This window comes from Ovis aries, chromosome 15 (genome assembly GCF_016772045.2).
Source record: "Ovis aries strain OAR_USU_Benz2616 breed Rambouillet chromosome 15, ARS-UI_Ramb_v3.0, whole genome shotgun sequence".
Lineage (NCBI taxonomy): Eukaryota > Metazoa > Chordata > Mammalia > Artiodactyla > Bovidae > Ovis > Ovis aries.
Window position 1 is genome coordinate 57,752,794 of NC_056068.1, and position 20,407 is coordinate 57,773,200.

Here is a 20,407-nt window from a genome sequence, read left to right on the forward strand (position 1 = left end):
TTTTCTAAGGCAAAAATACAACTCCTGCAGTTATTTAACAGAATTCCAGTGGTAAATTCTTCATCTTGTTGGACCATCTGAAATCCTACATCATTTTCATTTACCAAAGGTAATAAGATTTGTTTCAAAAGTTCTTAGTAAGTTACTTTAAGTAGCTAAAGAAGGAAAAAAGAGAATATTTACGTAGCTTGTAGAAAGAACCTAGTTTTAGTTGCCTCTATCTTAATATTATCCATAGTTTAAGGAATAAAACAATATAAATTCACTAAGATCAAGATTTAGAGATCCTGTAGCCATTGCTCTATAACATAAGTTAATAAGACTATGTTTTACTTAGCTACTAATCATAAAATATGAAGAGTGGACCAAGTCTTTAGTTTTTTGCTATATACCTCAAGGCCCTTCCCTCTTACCATTGAAATTCCTGTAGCAAGTAAGTAAGTAAAGTAAGTAAAATCTTGCGGGTTATGTGGGCATAAAATATTCCATGATTTTCTCCCCCAAAGCATTTATACCAGCAGATTGACATCACATTCACCCTGTCTTCTGTCCCTTCCCTTCTTCCTACTCCATATGCACTAACACGTCTATCTCCACCTTATCCTTTCTGTCATTAACTAGCTGTGTTCTCTGTCTTCCATTTTGGAAAGAAAAGCAGTGAGAAGTCACATTATTTTTTATTAAGAAGAAAATCCAAAACTATCGATGCTGAAAAATGAGGACTCAGGGTTAGAGGGCATCCTAGAGATCATCCAGTCAAAGAATCTTATCTGGTAATTGAAAAAACCAAGTCAAGGGATTCTAGTCAAATCTAGAATTTGAACGGTCATGTATTTGAGGCACCATTGAGAATCTGCCTTTAAGAAATTAAGCTACCTTTTCTGTCTCAGAACTCTAATCTATGAACTTGGGAAAAGAGCAGTATGGTATTCGATAGAGATTATATGAAGTTGTAGAACAGGAACAATTTAAGTGTTTTCAGAAAAATCATGTTGTGAAAAGTGTATTTTGGCTATGACAAATGATATAAACATGAGAATTTTCATGTATGTATAGGTAAATTCCCATTTTAGTAAATGCCATTGAAAACTTGAATTCTTTATAATCCATTTTTATGGCACAAATCAGCCCAAATAATACAACTTTATTGATGATGATAGAATTCTTTCAGTTGGTTTAGTTCAGTTGCTCAGTCATGTCCGACTCTGCGACCCCATGAATCGCAGCATGCCAGGCCACCCTGTTCATCACCATCACCCGGAGTTCACTCAAACTCACATCCATCGAGTTGGTGATCCATGCAGCCATCTCATGCTCTGTTGTCCCTTTCTCCTCCTGCCCTCAATCCCTCCCAGCATCAGGGTCTTTTCCAATGAGTCAACTCTTCACATGAGGTGGCCAAAGTACTGGAGTTTCAGCTTTAGCATCATACCTTCCAAAGAACACCCAGGACTGATCTCTTTTAGAACGGACTGGTTGGATCTCCTTGCAGTCCAAGGGACTCTCAAGAGTCTTCTCCAACACCATAGTTCAAAAGCATCAATTCTTCAGCACTCAGCTTTCTTCACAGTCCAACTCTCACATCCATACATGACTGCTGGAAAAACCATAGCCTTGACTAGACGGACCTTTGTTGGCAAAGTAATGTCTCTGCTTTTGAATATGCTATCTAAGTTGGTCATAACTTTCCTTCCAAGGAGTAAGCATCTTTCAATTTCATGGCTGCAGTCACCATCTCCAGTGATTTTGGAGCCCAAAATAATAAAGTCTGACACTGTTTCCACTGTTTCCCCATCTATTTCCCATGTAGTGATGGGACTGGATGCCATGATCTTCGTTTTCTGAATGTTGAGCTTTAAGCCAACTTTTTCACTCTCCTCTTTCACTTTCATTAAGAGGCTTTTCAGTTCCTCTTCACTTTCTGCCATAAGGGTGGTGTCATCTGCATATGTGAGGTTATTGAGATTTCTCCTGGCAATCTTGATTCCAGCTTGTGTTTCTTCCAGTCCAGCGTGTGTCATGATGTACTCTGCATAGAAGTTAAATAGGCAGGGTGACAATATACTGCCTTGACATACTCCTTTTCCTATTTGGAACCAGTCTGTTGTTCCATGTCCAGTTCTAACTATTGCTTCCTGACCTGCATATAGGTTTCTCAAGAGGCAGGTCAGGTGGTCTGGTATTCCCATCTCTTTCAGAATTTTCCACAGTTTATTGTGATCCACACAGTCAAAGGCTTTGGCATAGTCAATAAAGCAGAAATAGATGTTTTTTATAATTCTTTGGAGAAGGGAAAAACAGAACAAATTGTTTTCCATTTTGTGCTTATTTATTCAAAAAATATTTTGGGAGAGGCTGCTATATTCCAGGCATTTTACTAAATACCAAAGGTAGAATGAAAAGCAAATCAGAAAGCTTCTATGTTCATGAAACTAACAGGCTAATAAGTGGATAGAATAAAAACATGGTATTAGAAACTTGTACTTATAGTTGTAACACTCTTATTTATTGTAACCTGAAGTTATGATTGTGTGGCTCATAGAAAAAGTTGATTCAAGTGGAGAATTATAGAACATATATATGTATATGTGTTTGTGTGTGTGTTACATAAACCACACCTTACATAACCACACCTCTGGCATATATTCTATAAGCTCTAATTTTGCTTTTATTAAAATGAAATAAGAATTTAAAGATACTGCCAACGCAATCTGAATGAGCACATTTTCTTGATTTTCATTATTTTTGTCTTAATAATTACCTCACCCACATCTAATTTGATTGCATTTGTACATGACTTACCTTTATAAGAGAAAAGTTTCTAAAGTCTCCAACTTAGTATTCATGGAAACAGCAACTGTGTTTCCTTTTGTATTCATATTTCACCCATTCATGTGATATTTCATTAAATTATGTATTGACAATAGTAAGTGCCCTGGGCTGTAAGCAAACAGATCTGTGGTTCTTTTGGTGGGAACAGGACTGTATGGAACACTGGAAAGTAGAATGCAATTTGTTTAGTAGAGAAAGAGATTAATCTTGAAGTCCTTTAGACAGAAGTCTCTTAAGACAGCTGCTTCATAAAGGAAATACAGGAAGGAATGGAGAGCCCAAGAAGTTTCCTGTATTAGCTTCATACTGCTGCTATAACAAAGCACTGCACACTACATGGCTTAAAACAACAGAAAGTTATTCTTTCACAGTTCTGGAAGGCAGAAGTCCAAAACCAAAGTTTTATCAGGGCTCTGGGAAGAATGTTTCCTTGACTGTTCCTAGTTTTTGGGAGTTGCCAACAGTCCTTGGTGATCTGTATACGCCTCACTAAGTCTACAGGCCACACCATCATCACATGGTGTTCTTGTGCATCTGCCTTTGTGTCCAGAATTCCTTATTATAAGGACATCAGTCATGTTTGATACAGGGCCTACCCTAATCCAGTACACACTCATCTTAACTTGATTGTCTCTGCAAAGTTCTTATTTCCAAATAAAGTCACATTCACAGGGTTCTGGTGGACATGAACTCTGGGTGACATTGTTCAGCCTAGTACAGTTCCTAAGCAATATCTTTATTTAACAAACCTGTATTTTATCAGGCTATAATATGCAGGATTATATTTGAATGTCTTTTTTGGTTCTTCATAAATTCATGCTAAATATGTTCAATATTATCAAGCACTTTGGGAAATATGCCAGTGTTCCTGACACATAGTAAAACCCATATATGGATGAGAATTTAAATTGCTTCCTTTGCTTTCAAAAAACTAATAATCTGTCACAACAAGAAAGACCACCACTCTTCTAATCACAATATACTTAGTGGAATTATATAATAATTCAAGTGATTAAGATGTATTTCTAAAACCTAAAGCCTAGTGCCATTGTACAAATAACTACAGTTCGAGTATTTTCCCAATCATGGGAGTTCCAGAAGACAGATTTGGGGCTTTCAGTTGGAACAGAACACTTAAACTACCATGAATTACTTTGTAAATTACCAAGTCAGTAATTTGTAAGATAATTCCAAAAACAACCTGAAGGACTTCACTGATTATACACACTATTTAAAGCTCGTAGCCAGGAATTTTCATATAAATAACACATATACAGTTGTTCCCTCCACTAAAGTTCCCTACACCTACCCTTTCCTGTGGCTAATGTCAGCTCTTCCTTTTGAGCTTAGTTGAAATGTCACTTCCTTTAGGAATTTTTTTCCAGTCCTACACAAATTAGTTGAGATTCTCTCCTTTTTGCTCCCATAGCACTGCATTAGCTTGTTATAGCATTTGTGCTGTTCTTATCTCTTGCTTACTATTTATCTTTTCCCCTGGACTTATACTGTCTAATATAGATGCCACTAGTCACAGATGTCTGTTGAGCTCTTGAAATGTGGTTGCTCTAATTTGAGAAGTGTCATATATGCAAAATACACACAAATTTTGGGGCTTAGTTTGAATAAAGAATTTGGCATATCTCAAAAAATTTTATGTGCATTATATGTTGAAATGGAAACAGTGAATCTCCCATACCAAAACGGTCTAACATTAATACTAAAATACTCAGGTAAATTAGAAAATACACATTGCCCTCCCTTATAATTTTAGGATACTCTGAAAAAAAAATACTCATACAATATTTTTACTAATTAAGAATCTTTAAAGATGAGAAATGGTACATATAAAATTACTCAAGCTCTTCAGGAAAAAGATTTATGCATTTAATTTTGACAAAATGGCCATGGCCTAGATTTTGCAGAATTAATGTATATTTGATTTGTGTAGGCTTAAAAATGGTTTTGGCTCTGGATATCTCTGAATAAAAAAAAAGTCTGATTATTTTCCTCAATAAACTGCTCATATTTCATACAGGGCTATTCTTTATTCCATTTCTCTTTCAATTCTCTGGATACATCAAAGGGGGAAAAATGACCATTTAATCTTAACTATTAAATTTAGTTTGATGTAAAGATCTTAGTTAAAGTCCTGGTTCTACAACTTGCTTTCTGTGTAAACTTGAACAGTTCTACGCTGCATCTTTCTCATCTTGAAATGGAAGTAAATAATATTTATGGTGAAAGTGAATAATATTTATGATGATGATCATCTTTATTTTTGTTTAGCAAATGTTAATCCTATTAATCATATTTTACTTTAATGAATATTGAAATTCACTTGGAGTTTCGAAGCTCATGCAAAAATCAGAGAAATATACTGATCCCTTTTCAGGTCATTGGGATTTGGATTCAAATTCACAAAATATATAATTAATCCACTGATTATCAAACATTGACAGAAGGCTTATACTATCAATTTTTCAATGGGAAAAGAGGGGTGGGAAGAAGCTTCTTAGATATGTCTAATCCTTGTTGATTAAACATATAGACATTATTCCCTGGCTAACACTTTGATATAACCTTTATTCTGACTCATGTACTGGTTACATGGCCAGAGCTTAATGATGGCTTGTTGAACAAATAAATCAATAAAAAGAGGTGTACATTCTCAGCCAAAGTAAAATAAAAATTCAGGAAAAACAATTATAAATTGTTAGCTATTACTGAGAATCAATTGTATTCTGCCCTTCATGTTGAAGAGCAGGGAACCTAAACATCAAAGTCCTCAGTATCAGTTAAAGCAGCTTTAGGAATAGGTGAGACTCAAGTTCTATTTCTGTTTCTGCAGCTTAATAGATTTGTGAACTTAAATAAGTCACTTATCTTGTCTGATACTTATTTTCTCATCTGGAAGAGAGGGATAGCTAATTCCTAATATGACCAATAAAGAAGATCATATTTGGAAAGTTCTCTGGGAAAATTCTCTGTCGTTCAGACGGCAAAGCATCTGCCTGCAATGTTGGAGACCCGGGTTTGATCCCTGGGTCGGGAAGATTCCCTGGAGAAGGAAATGGCAACCCACTCCAGTACTCTTGGCTGGAAAATTCCATGGACAGAGAAGCTTTGTAGGCTACAGTCCATGGGGTCACAAAGAGTCGGACATGACTGAGCAACTTCACTTCACTTCACCTCACTGTGAATTTTAAAGTGTAAATACACTTTTAAGCATTTTATTCTCTTTGTCCACTACTTGGATGATCCAAAGAGCAAATAAGTGCACTAGGTAGAACCCTGAGTGTGGTCTTCTACCCTGGAATTCCTGTCCACAGGCAAATCACAGTGTGATTCCAAGCTGTTTTTTCTTTAGAGGTTACTTGAGAGGGTACATGAGTTTTATAAAGAATAGTCATTCTTTTCTCTATTGGTACATGTAAGGTGTATCTTTCCACAGTAGCATTGGTGGCTTAGGCCTCAACTTGCCTTTGAAATCACTCCCTTTTCCCAGCAAAATTTTGTTGATTCAGAGAGAATTTTTAAAAGTAAAAAATGAATATAGCATTCAGTAAGAAAGGCATTGCCATCAAATTTTAGTGGAACATAAACTGTTTCCTGATGAAGCTAATCAGACTGGTTTGCCATTCCTTTATTATTTTAATAGCCTACATGTTGCTTCCTCCTTCTTTCCCAAAAAGCACTCTTTTTAGTAATGTTGCCATAATAAGAAATAAACAAAGATGTCCAAGAGTTCAATTATGATGCTAGTAAAAAATGGTATGGTTAAACCTATAGTCGAATTTGGATGGTTTGCCAGTGAGTCATAGTTGTCTTTGCTACTGCCTATGATAATGCATTTATTCTCCTGTCATTTTAAATTTCTTGAGTTCAATCTGTTATACCCTGTGTGTATTGGTATGGTAACTTCATGCCAACTAAATTATCAAATGACATTTCATAAGTAAACTTATTCTTATTTTAATAAGTAATCTTTACCAGAGACATTCTGTACAAGAAGGTCAACTCAGAAGAGAATGAAATGAAATGTTGGGGGGAGGGGGGGAAGAAAGGGAAACCTGAAAATTTTCCTTCTAAAAAATCTGGTTATGCTCAGTTTGAAGTACCAAATAGGATGTAGGAAATGCTAATCCCAAGTGACTGTGACCTAATCCTAATGTAATAATGCTGCTGCTGGTGCTGCTGCTGCTGCTAAGTCACTTCAGTCTTGCCCGACTCTGTGCTACCCCATAGACGGCAGCCCACCAGGCTCCGCCATCCCTGGGATCCTCCAGGCAAGAACACTTGTGTGGGTTGCCATTTCCTTCTCCAGTGCATGAAAGTGAAGTCACTCAGTCGTGTCCGACTCTTTGCGACCCCATGGACTGCAGCCTACCAGGCTCCTCCGTCCATGGGATTCTCCAGGCAAGAGTACTGGAGTGGGGTGCCATTGCCTTCTCCAATAATAATGCTAGCTAACACTTTTTGAACTAATACTTGACACTCTCCTAACTTATTTTCCATTATTAACTCAGTCCTCATGACTACCCGTAAAGCAAGTACTATTTTTATCCCCATTTTACAGATGAGGAACTAAAAACTTGTACAAAGAGGCTAGATAGCTTGTCTCTTGTTAAGTGGAGCTGGAATTGAAAGCTAGTAATCTCTCTCTGGGGGCTTCCCAGGTAGCTCTAGCAGTAAAGAACCCATCAGCCAGTGCAAGAGACGTAAAAAGATGAAGGTTCTATCCCTGGGTTGGGAAGATTCTCTGGAGGAAGAAATGGCAAACCACTCCAGTATTCTTGCCTAAAACCATCCCATGGAGAAAGGAGCCTGGTGGGCTACAGTCCATCAGGTCACTAAGAGTCAGACGTGGCTGAGCACAGGCATACAGACAATTTCACTCTGGACCCTGTACTCTTATGTACAACACTACTCCAAATCCCTTTCTTATGATAGGGCCAGCATGAATTTTCAGTGGAGAACACTGACAGCTCAATCTTCCAGGATCTCATATACTCATATAGGAAATAGTCATATAAGCAACTCACTCTGTCACCCTATAGTAAATGATATGGATAACAGAGTCAAAAACAAAAAGGTATGGAAATACAGAGAAGGGAGCAACTGATTTTAATGTGCTGAGAAGGTCTAAGTTATTGAAGAGAGGGTTTGAGTAGAGTTATAGACAAAGAGACCTTTGAATTGAACCTTTTAGAGGGAGAGTGATGGCTATTTATAGAAAAGACCCTGTCACACAGTAGAAACTTATTAATAACAGAAATTTAAAAAAAAATTAATGAACAAATAAATGAAGCAAGTAAGATTTCAGGGAGCTGTGAGGAATAGAAAATGGGTAACTCATGGTCCTGTCCCAGGACCCAGCACAATTGCAATCCCTGGAATTCTTCATTATCTTGAGATCTTCTATCTTAAATGTGACCTTGAATTAAGTCAGATTCTTAATTTAGAATAACCAAGTCCTCATGTTTTTCCTGATTATGGCAGAATTTCAGACTGCTTCTATGGTATAAGAGAAGGGAAATGCATTCTTTTACATCATTATTCCATTTCTTACTGTTTTATACTCTATACTTTTGCAAGTGAAAATTAAGTCATGTCTAAGTCATATCCAACTCTTGTGATTCCATGGACTGTAGCCTGCCAGCCAGACTGTATATAGGCAGACTAAATCCCATCTGTCTATGGGATTTCCTAGGCAAGAATACTGGAGTGGGTTGCCATTTCCTTCTCCAGAGGATCTTCCCAGCCCATTGCAGGCAGTCTCCTGCATTGCTTTATGTACTGAGCCAAACTGTTCTTGGTTCCTGGCTAATTTGATTTCTTTCAAGTTCTATACCTAGCTAACTGTGGCTAGCCTTCCTTAGTCCTGACCCGCTTCTACTTCATCTTTTGTCATTCTGGGCCCAATTTTCTTACTCTTTCATCTTTACTTCACTAACCTAGGAATCTTTCATTTTGTATCTTTTTTTTTTTTTTAATTTTAAAATCTTTAATTCTTACATGCGTTCCCAAACATGACCCCCCTCCCACCTCCCTCCCCACAACATCTTTCTGGGTCATCCCCATGCACCAGCCCCAAGCATGCTGCATCCTGCGTCAGACATAGACTGGCGATTCAATTCACATGATAGTATACATGTTAGAATGGCATTCTCCCAAATCATCCCACCCTCTCCCTCTCCCTCTGAGTCCCAAAGTCCGTTATACATATCTGTGTCTCTTTCCCTGTCTTGCATACAGGGTCGTCATTGCCATCTTCCTAAATTCCATATATATGTGTTAGTATACTGTATTGGTGTTTTTCTTTCTGGCTTACTTCACTCTGTATAATCGGCTCCAGTTTCATCCATCTCAACAGAACTGATTCAAATGAATTCTTTTTAACGGCTGAGTAATACTCCATTGTGTATATGTACCACAGCTTTCTTATCCATTTTGTATCTTTAACTCTTCACATGGAATATTGTTTTTATCCATTTCCTTGGGAATCTTGGAATACCACCCCACTCCACCAAGGTCCAATTTTTATTACCACCTACTGCCCAAATCTCATTTTCCTGATTCTTAATTCCTTACTCTGTCACTAATTGGCTGCTATTCAAGACAAGTCAATTTTCACTCTGGTCTGTTTTATTTTCTTACAAAAGATGGGTGTATTAGACCTCCCCCACAATCCCTAATGTTTTATGAAACTATAACAGACATTTTCCTAGCCCACAGTGTGCAAACTTCAGAAACATCTTTGAATTATTTCCAAGTTACCTCCCCTCAATTTGATCAGTTTTTAAATTCTGTCCTGATCCTCACTGATGATTGACTCCCCTCCTTTTCCATACCTATCAGGACCACTGTTTATCCCTTAGTTAGATTATTACAATAACCTCCTTAAAGATCTACCAGCATTCATTTTCCTCACTCAGCTCCATCATACACATATTTTGGAGTATCCATCCAGCATACATCCTCTTTCTTTGCAATTGCATAGGTCCCTACCAACTCCCAATACCTGATAAGGAAAGGGTAAAACCTATGTAGCCATGTTCATTATATCAGGTTACCCTTGAAGCAACTGATTATAAAGTCATGTAAATTAGATACATCTCTCAAATTTTGAACCATGAAGACCAGAATCTATAATTATTATATGGTATTGGGAATGAAGAATTAGGGCCAGGTTTGCCTCTTTTTCAATCAAGAACAAGGTGAAAGCCGTAATTAGGAGAATTGGGAATCAAGAACAGAGTGAAGAAAATTAGTTTACTGAAATAATAGACATCCAGAAAATGGAGATGTTTCAGAGATATACACACACAAATCCATGTACAAACATGTGAAAAGAATGCTTGTCTGTTAGCTTTTCAGTTCTTTTAAGGTCTACTGTTACTCCCTACAATTGACTTCCTGTGATTCATGAGTATGAGTGAGTGAGTGTGAAGTCACTCAGTCGTGTCCAACTCTTTGCGACCGCGTGGACTGTAGCCAACCAGGCTCCTCAGTGCATGAAATTTTCCAGGCAAGAGTACTGGAGTGGGTTGCCATTTCCTTCTCCAGGGGATCTTCCCAACCCAGAAATTGAACTCGGGTCTCCCACTTTGCAGGCAGACGCTTTACTGTCTGAGGCACCAAGGAAGCCCCCTGTGATTCATACATTTCCTTTTAATAATTGTTTTTTTATCTTAAGTTCATTTGAGTAGACTTTGTACCATTCTTTAACATCCAGTCAACCCCCTAAGACATCACGGCTTTACTAACCATGTCATTTACTTGTTCAAAAACTTTCAGTGGCTGTCCTTTGCTCACATGTTTAATCCCAGACTCCCATACTTGATATATTTGTGTCCATTCTGTGGTCCAGAACATTCTTTTCACACCTCTCTCATTATCCTCTGTATTCCTGCCTAAATGTTCTGTCCTTTTTCCTCTAAACATGGTTTTTTTCTCCAAAAAATAAAAAGTTCTTCTTCCATCTCCACTGGTTGAAAACCTGTCCACCATTAAAGCCCAACTTAATGATACTTTATATTTCTCATGATTCCATCCTTGATCTCCCAACTTGGTCTTTGATTTAAACTACTATAGCAGCTTGTTCATCTTTTAACTTCCTCGTAACAGTGTGGCATGACTGGAGAATATAGGCTTTCGAATCAGACAGAACTACATTCAAGCCTGGGTTTTGCTATTTAACAGTTGCGTAACTTTGCCAAGTTGTTTAATCTTTCTAGGCCTCAGAGAGAGAATCAGGTATTAAGCAAATAATCATGCAAATAAACAGATAATTATAATTTCTATAAGTGTTATAAAGAAAACACATAGGGTTAGTATTAACTTACATGATTTAGTATAATTGTACAAAGTTTGCAGTTGGTGCTAGTGGTAAAGAACCTGTCTGCCAATGCAGGAGACTTAAGAGTTGCAGGTTTGATCCCTGAGTCGGGAAGATCCCCTGGAGGATGGCAAGGGGAGCTACTCCAGGATTCTTGCCTGGAGAATCCCATGGCAGAGGAGCCAAGAAGACTCAAGTCCATAGGGTCGCAAAGACTGAAGCAACTTAACACACACAAGGCTTACAGAGAGTACAGTAGGGGGCCCTAGCCTGGTTAGGGGTTTTAGGAAGGTTTCCCTGAAGAAGTAGCCTTTACACGAATCTAAAAGAATAAGCAGCCAAGTGACAATTCTAGGAGAAGCATTCTCAAGACAGAGAAACTAAGCAATAACAAAGGCACTGAGGCCCTGCTGTACCTACTCCATCACTAGTATTTTCTCTTCTCCTCTGGGGTATTGCTTCACTCAGTCCCAGTTTTTTGTTTGTTTGTTTTTAATCTCATGATTCATATCACGATTTGTGTTCTGTTAGTAAGTTTAATTCTCATTGCCCTATTTCTTTGTGACATTTTATAGTGTAATCTTGATAATTGCAAGCATCAGTTTAGTGTATCTGTTAGCTATACCACTCTATTGGTTGACTAACCTTTGCTGCTAAAACATTAGAATATGAATAGACCAGGATAAGCACTGTTTTTTTAACCTAGTATTTTTTTATTCTTTCCTTTTAATGATTTCCCTTTTCTTTTGGTAATTTTTTAAAAGATATGAACTGAAGTGAAAGTCTGTCAGTCGTGTCCAACTCTTTGTGACCCCATGGACTGTAGCCTGCCAGGCTCTTCTGTCCGTGGAATTCTTCAGGCAAGAATACAGGAGTAGGTAACAATGCCTTTCTCCAAGGGATCTTCCCAACCCTGGGACTGAACCCAGGTCTTCCTCATTGCAGGCAGATTCTTTACCATCTGAGCCATCAGAGAAGCCCTGTGGGATGTTGACATCTGAGCAAATAATTCTAAATGAGTCTTTCAGTACTAATTTCTCTTCCTTTCCTTGTGTCTTAAATGCTGTTGTTTGCTGGAAGTTCAGTCCTTGGTTCTTTTCTCACTGTACGTGTAATGCTGAACATCCGCATCCATTTCTACAGATCTGACATCATCCATTTGCCCATGTGCAGCTAAAATCTCTTCTGAACTCTAGACCCATATTTGTCACTATTTTCTGAACGTGTCAACTATTTACCCCACCAGCAAATAAAGTTCAGCATTCCCAATCTCACCTTGCTTAGTACCTGTGACCATGCCTCTTCTTCTGTTTCTAATGCACCTAATCACATTTACTCAAAAGCCCAAATCAGAACCTTCAAATCAACCTTAATTTGAAGAGAAATAGTGTATCACTAAAACTTTTAAATTCTGCCTCCTTAAATCCTTATGTTCCTTTCCACCCCAATTTCCACTGTTGCTGCTTTATTATACGCCTTAATTATCTTTGCCAGAATATTCACCATAGTCTTCTAACTGGAATCTATACCTTCTGTGTCTCCAGTCCCCACCATCCCAACCTCTAGCAGAATTATATTTATAAAATACAAATCTCCTACTATCACAGCTCTCCTTAAAATCCTTAGTAGGTTCCCTATTATCTGTAGGACAGAACCTAAACTCCTAACATAAAAAAAGTCTCTTCGTGATCTGGCTTCTGCCTATCTTTTTAAAGTAATTTCTTCACCACCTTCTCCACTCTGCCTCCCCCCTCCACCTCACCGGCCCCGCCCCACACCCAATGCACTCTGTGTCTACACCAAATTGCTTACCATTCATGGTCCAATAACTCACTTTATGCTTTCTCACTTTCATCATTTTGTATGTGATCTTTCTCTGCAAGATATGTTGTTTCTCATTTCTCCTTCCCCTCAAAAACAAACAAAAAAAAATTGTCTACTTCTTTCACGACTAGACATTATTTTGGATCCTTTTGGAATTTTTCCTTTTACTGTCTTCCTGAAGTTACTTACTTGCCACATGCTGTTCATTTCTCCAATGAGCATTTACTTCATTATACCCTGTCTTCCTCATAACCTGCAAGAGCTTTCTGAATGTAGAGTAACCATATCTAAGTTTCCAGAGCAGCCTCAGCACTCATCTTCTGGGAACTGGTTTAAAGGATAAAAGAGTGGGTTAGAGGAAGTAGGAACTATTCAATCAAGTAGATTTGAAGTGACACTGTCATCTAAATTTGTAAATTTGGGCATTTATTACCTTCTCTGAATTGATGTTTCTTAATCTGAAAATTTTGATCTCTGGTTCCTCTGCCTTTTCTAAAACCAGCTTGAACATCTGGAAGTTCATGGTTCACGTATTACTGAAGCCTGGCTTGGAGAATTTTGAGCATTATTTTACTAGTGTGTGAGATGTTCGCAATTGTGCGGTAGTTTGAGCATTCTTTGGCATTGCCTTTCTTTGGGATTGGAATGAAAACTGACCTTTTCCAGTCCTGTGACCACTGCTGAGTTTTCCAAAATTCCTGGCATATTGAGTGCAGCGCTTTCACAGCATCATCTTTCAGGATTTGAAACAGCTCAACTGGAATTCCATCACCTCCACTAGCTTTGTTCGTAGTGATGCTTCCTAAGGCCCACTTGACTTCACATTGCAGGATGTCTGGGTCTAGGTGAGTGATCACACCATCGTGATTATCTGGGTCATGAAGATTTTTTTTACAGTTCTTCTGTGTATGCTTGCTACCTCTTCTTACTATCTTCTGCTTCTGTTAGGTCCATACCATTTCTATCCTTTATCGAGCCCATCTTTGCATGAAATGTTCCCTTGGTATCTCTAATTTTCTTGAGGAGATCTCTAGGCATTCCCATTCTGTTGTTTTCTGCTATTTATTGACTATGCCAAAGCCTTTGACTGTGTTGATCACAATAAACTGGAAAATTCTGAAAGAGATGGGAATACCAGACCACCTAACCTGCCTCTTGAGAAACAACATTCAGAAAACGAAGATCATGGCATCTGGTCCCATCACTTCATGGGAAATAAATGGGAAAACAGTAGAAACAGTGTCAGACTTTATTTTTGGGGGCTCCAAAATCACTGCAGATGGTGATTGCAGCCATGAAATTAAAAGACTCTTACTCCTTGGAAGGAAAGTTATGACCAACCTGCTGCTGCTGCTGCTGCTGCTCAAGTTGCTTCAGCTCAAGACGCTTCAGTCGTGTCTGACTCTGTACGACCCCATAGATGGCAGCCCACCAGGCTCCACCAACCCTGGGATTCTCTGGGCAAGAACACTGGAGTGGGTTGCCATTTCCTTCTCCAATGCATGAAAGTAAAAAGTGAAAGTGAAGTCGTTCAGTCATGTCCAACTCAGATAGCATATTAAAAAGCAGAGACATTACTTTGCCAACAAAGGTCCATCTAGTCAAGGCTATGGTTTTTCCAGTGGTCATGTATGGATGTGAAAGTTGGACTGTGAAGAAAGCTGAGCACCGAAGAATTGATGCTTTTGAACTGTGGTGTTGGAGAAGACTCTTGAGAGTCCCTTGGACTGCAAGGAGATCCAACCAGTCCATCCTAAAGGAGATCAGTCCTGGGTGTTCATTGGAAGGACAGATGCTGAAGCTGAAACTCCAATACTTTGGCCTCCTCATGTGAAGAGTTGATTCACTGGAAAAGACCCTGATGCTGGGAGGGATTAGGGGCAGAAGGAGAAGGGGACGACAGAGAATGAGATGGCTGTATGGCATCACCAACTCGGTGGACATGAGTTTGCATAAACTGTGGGAGTTGGCGATGGACAGGGAGGGCTGGCGTGCTGCAGTTCATGGGGTCGCAAAGTGTCTGACATGACTGAGCGACTCAACTGAACTCAGCTGAATCTGAAGATATAAATTATAGCAACTACCTTACAGAATTCTTGGGTAACTGAAGCAGGCAATATATTTTAACTACTAAATGAAGACTGATCCTTAGTAGACTTTTTTTTTTTTTACTTTTGTTGAATGAACACATAAAAATGAGTGAGTGAGCAGGTTATTGAATGATGAAATGCATTTGAGTGAATAGAACAAATGCTGTAAAAAAATTTTGTAATGGATTCACCAGTAGAGATTTCCTACACATGCAGCAGGTGTCTCACTTTTTGAAGGGATTTTTAAGATGTCAGCAGGCAGAGACGTGACAGTCAACAAGCTAGGAACCTGAAGCTTGAGAAGCAGTGTTAAAAAACACCAAGAGTGGAGAAAACATTCCTTTTTTGTTGAAAACATTTCCTGCTGTTACTTTACTTTCCCCCCCTACCGCCCCCCCTTTTCTTCATCATATCAAAGAACTCTAAAGATGGGCTGACTGCCAAATCATTCAGGATGCATCAGAATCTCATTAACAAGGTGACAAGCTAGCCCTGATATAATTAGCTCTAGGCTTGGATTTTAAAGAATGTTATTGTTGTTGTTGTTTAGTCACTAAGTCATGTCCAGTTCTTTGCCACCCCATGGGCTGCAGCACACTAGGCTTCCTTGTCCTTCACTGTCTCCCAGAGTTTGCTCAAACTAATGTCTATTGAGTTGGTGATGGCATCCAACCGTCTCATCATCTGTTGCCCTCTTCTGCCCTCAATCTTTCCCAGCATCAGGGTCTTTTCCAGTAATTCGTCTCTTCGCATTAAAGTGTTGGAGCTTTAGCGTCAGCATCAGTCCTTCCAATGAGAGAATGTGGTGATTATTAAAAATAATATAAATTATTATTGTTGAGTGAAGATCTCTGATGCCTAATTATTATTATTCAGTGAACGGTTTTAGAGACAGTATCATGGTAATGATTTGAAGGTACTACGTTTTCTTATTAAAAAAAAAAAAAAAAGAATGTTGGCATTTATGTAAAGTCCTCTAGACAGCATTAATCTCGAGGCCTATGTGCCTCAGGTACCTATCTCAGAAGTTGAAACAGAATGATCATCTAGCAGGTAGGATATTTTCATTGTTAACTTCATCCCTGTGCTCTTTAGATGAACATGGACTTTGATGATAAATTTAAATTAAAAGCCAGGTTGCTTGTCTTGCTATACTGCTTGCATATTTGCATTATTAGTCAGGGTTCACAACTCTTCATTCTGTTCTATAACTGAGTAATGGAAAAAGAAATTCATTTTGGAATTGCACAAAAACTCGGATTCAAATTTTAGCCCTGCTGTTTACTAGAGGTGTGAAATTGCACAAGTTATATAATTATTCTAATTCTCTCTAAGATAAAGATACTTCCTAACTTATAAGATTATTGTGATGATTAGAAATTATATTTTAAAACTACCTAGCCATGTGCTAGGCATATGATAGAATTTGACAAAAACTAATCAATATGAGGAATTTACTTTTATCTAGTTGTTGATAGAATCTTCTTCACAAATACATGTAAAAGTGATTAAAATTCATGATCACAGAGATAATGTAAAATTTTCTCTAATATACAGACCTCCTTAAAACTCTGTGCTTCCATTGCAGGATGATCCCTGGTCGAGGAACTAAGATCCCACATGACCAAAAAAAAAAAGAAAATTTTCTCGATTATAAAAACATCTTCATTTAAGTCATACAACATTAAGAAATTCAAGTGAAAGCTTTAAAAACCTTTACTACTACTCTACCATCACAACATATATATATAATTTGGCAAATTATCTCTTTGTTTTTATTTATTCTCACATTTTTTGAGTTGAAATGATTGAAAGTACATAACTTTGAGTTTATTCACTTAATGTTTTATTATGTTACTTATTTTTATGCTAATATACTAGTCAATACAAAATACCATAGTTTATTTAATCCTATATTCATTATTAGGTATTTGACTTACCTCCTTTTGGAAGCTCTATAGGAAATATTTTTATGCACATTTAAGGGATTTTGGATCAGCAAGGAATATTTCCTTTCTAGGCTAAATCCCCTAAGTGAGATTAATGGCATCAACACACACACACACACACACACACACACACACACACACACATACCTTGAGTCCTTGAAGCATTGTTTTTCAAAATGAACATACATCCTTCTAGAAATTGGTAGCCTTCACTGAACATTATCCAAAGCACTGCTCCTGGAACAATATGGTAGGCTAAAGCAGGCAGAAAATAAAAGTTTGGGTCAGGGGCTGAGTTCAGTATTAAATTTTGATATGGTAGGGGAAAAAAGCAGATACTTATAATCTATGTTTTAACTAAAATCTATGTGCTCTAGGCCTTTGGAGAATTTTGTCATCTATTCTCTAATTCAATAAGATAGTCTATTAGTCTTTCAATAAGCCTGTTATGAGAAAAATGACAAAAACATAATCCCTGCCTTCTGGAAGTAACACACAATCCTGACATACTTTGGAAGCTTATATTTCAGTGGGAGCAATAATTTTTTTTTTAATAATTGCAATACAGTTGAGAAGTGTTCCGTTGCAGGTTAAGTATGCTACAGGAGGGCAACCAACTTTACGTTGGAGCATGAGGATTAATTATGCATATATACTGACCTCACAAGAAAAAGAGGGCATTGTCAAATATCTTTTCCTGCCACCATCTCCCAAGTCTGGGAAATGTGTCCAGCTCAAATCAGAGTAGTACTGCTTGCCCTATAGACTACTCCTAAAGGTTCAAATGAAGAATCTTATTATGGGTCTTTAATATGCCAAAACTCCTGTGTAGACTTCTGCTTTGTGTTCACAGGACCTAGCAAATAGTCCTCAACCCTGGCTTGAAGATACAAGTAAATTTAATATTGACTATCTAAGTAAATGATAGGAATCATGATTCAGTTTAAATTATCCCATCTGTGCTAAATATCTTAAGACATAGGTAGGATAGAATTCGTTTTATTGAAAAATAATGTGTGAAAATATCCATCCTTTAATTTGATATTCTTTTAAAAAAATTTTTATTGGAGGCTAATTGCCTTACTTCCACTGTATAATCATAAGGGATTTGATTTAGGTCATACCTGAATGGTCTAGTGGTTTTCCCTACTTTCTTCAATTTATGTCTGAATTTGGCAATAAGGAGTTCATGTTCTGAGCCACAGTCAGCTCCTGGTCTTGTTTTTGTTGACTGTATAGAGCTTCTCCATCTTTGGCTGCAAAGAGTATAATCAATCTGATTTCGGTGTTGACCATCTGGTGATGTCCATGTGTAGAGTCTTCTCTTGTGTTGTTGGAAGAGGGTGTTTGCTATGACCAGTGCATTTTCTTGGCAAAATTCTATTAGTCTTTGCCCTGCTTCATTCTGCATTCCAAGGCCAAATTTTCCTGTTACTTCAGGTGTTTCTTGACTTCCTACTTTTGCATTCCAGTCCCCTATAATGAAAAGGACATCTTTTGGGGGTGTTAGCTCTAAAGTCTTGTAGGTCTTCATAGAACCGTTCAACTTCAGCTTCTTCAGTGTTACTGGTTGGGGCATAGACTTGGATTACCGTGATAGCAATACGTGAACCGTGAACTTCCAGATGTTCAAGCTGATTTTAGAAAAGGCAGAAAAACCAGAGATCAAATTGCCAACATCCTCTGGATCATGGAAAAAGCAAGAGAGTTCCAGAAAAACATCTATTTCTGCTTTATTGACTATGCCAAACCTTTTGACTGTGTGGATCACAATAACCTGTGGAAAATTCTGAAAGAGATGGGAATACCAGACCACCTAACCTGCCTCTTGAGAAATCTGTATGCAGGTCAGGAAGCAACAGTTAGAAATGGACATGGAACAACAGACTGGTTCCAAATAGGAAAAGGAGTACATCAAGGCTGTGTATCGTCACCTTGCTTATTTAACTTCTATGCAGAGTACATCATGAGAAATGCTGAACTGGAAGAAGCACAAGCTGGAATCAAGATTGCCGAGAGAAATATCAATCACCTCAGATATGCAGATGACACCATCCTTATGGCAGAAAGTGAAGAGGAACTAAAAAGCCTCTTGATGAAAGTGAAAGAGGAGAGTGAAAAAGTTGGCTTAAAGCTCAACATTCAGAAAACTAAGATCATGGCATCTGGTCCCATCACTTCATGGGAAATAGATGGGTAAACAGTGGAAACAGTGTCAGACTTTATTTTTGGGGGCTCCAAAATCACTGCAGATGGTGACTGCAGCCATGAAATTAAAAGACGGTTGCTCCTTGGAAGAAAAGGTATGACCAACCTAGATAGCATATGGAAAAGCAGAGACATTAATTTGCCAACAAACATCCATCTAGTCAAGGCTATGGTTTTTCCAATGGTCATGTATGGATGTGAGAGTTGGACTGTGAAGAAAGCTGAGCGCTGAAGAATTGATGCTTTTGAACTGTGGTGTTGGAGAAGATTCTTGAGAGTCCCTTGGACTGCAGGGAGATCCAACCAGTCCATTCTGTAGGAGATCAGCCCTGGGATTTCTTTGGAGGGAATGATGCTGAAGCTGAAACTCCAGTACTTAAGCCACCTCATGTGAAGAGTTGACTCATTGGAAAAGACCCTGATGCTGGGAGGGATTGGGGACAGGAGGAGAAGGGGCGACAGAGGATGAGATGGCTGGATGGCATCACCGACTCGATGGATGTGAGTCTGAGTGAACTCCGGGAGTTGGTGATGGACAGGGAGGCCTGGCATGCTGCGATTCATGGGGTCCCAGAGTCGGACACGACTGAGCGACTGAACTGAACTGAACTGAACTGAATTGCCTTACAATATTGTGCTAGTTTCTGTCATACATCAACATGAACCAGCCACAGGTATGCATATGTTTCTTCCTTCTTGAATCTCCCTCCCATCTCTTACCCCATCCCACCCCTCTAGGTTGTCACAGAGCACTGGGATGAGCTCCCTGTCACACAGCAAATTCCCACTGGCTATCTATTTTACATATGGTAACGTATATGTTTCCATGCTACTCTCTCAATTTATCCCATCCTCTCCTTCTCCTACTGTGTCTACAAGTCTGTTCTCTACGTCTGTGTCTCAAGCAATTGATATTCTTTTAAATTAATTCTGAGCCATCTCTTTTATTTCATCTCAGTGGGTAATGTTCCTTGTTACCTTTTTTGTTCAAGCCTATAACTTTTTTTCCCAATTGTATGAGGATTTGTAAGACTCCACCACCCGTAGTGAGATCATGTTGTCATCAGATTTAACCTAGTAGGAGCTGCGGATTAGATGAGCCTCTGCAGAAGTTTCAGAAGAACCTCACTGAGTAAAGCCAATTTTATCCAGAACCACTGAGGTTC

The 20,407-nt window shown here is 38.4% G+C and overlaps 1 protein-coding gene across 1 annotated transcript in view; it reads left to right on the plus strand.

Annotated features, from left to right (window-relative positions):
- The window catches only part of METTL15 (methyltransferase 15, mitochondrial 12S rRNA N4-cytidine), a 230,018-nt gene that overhangs the window by 190,264 nt on the left and 19,347 nt on the right, over positions 1 to 20,407 (plus strand). The window lies entirely within an intron of this gene.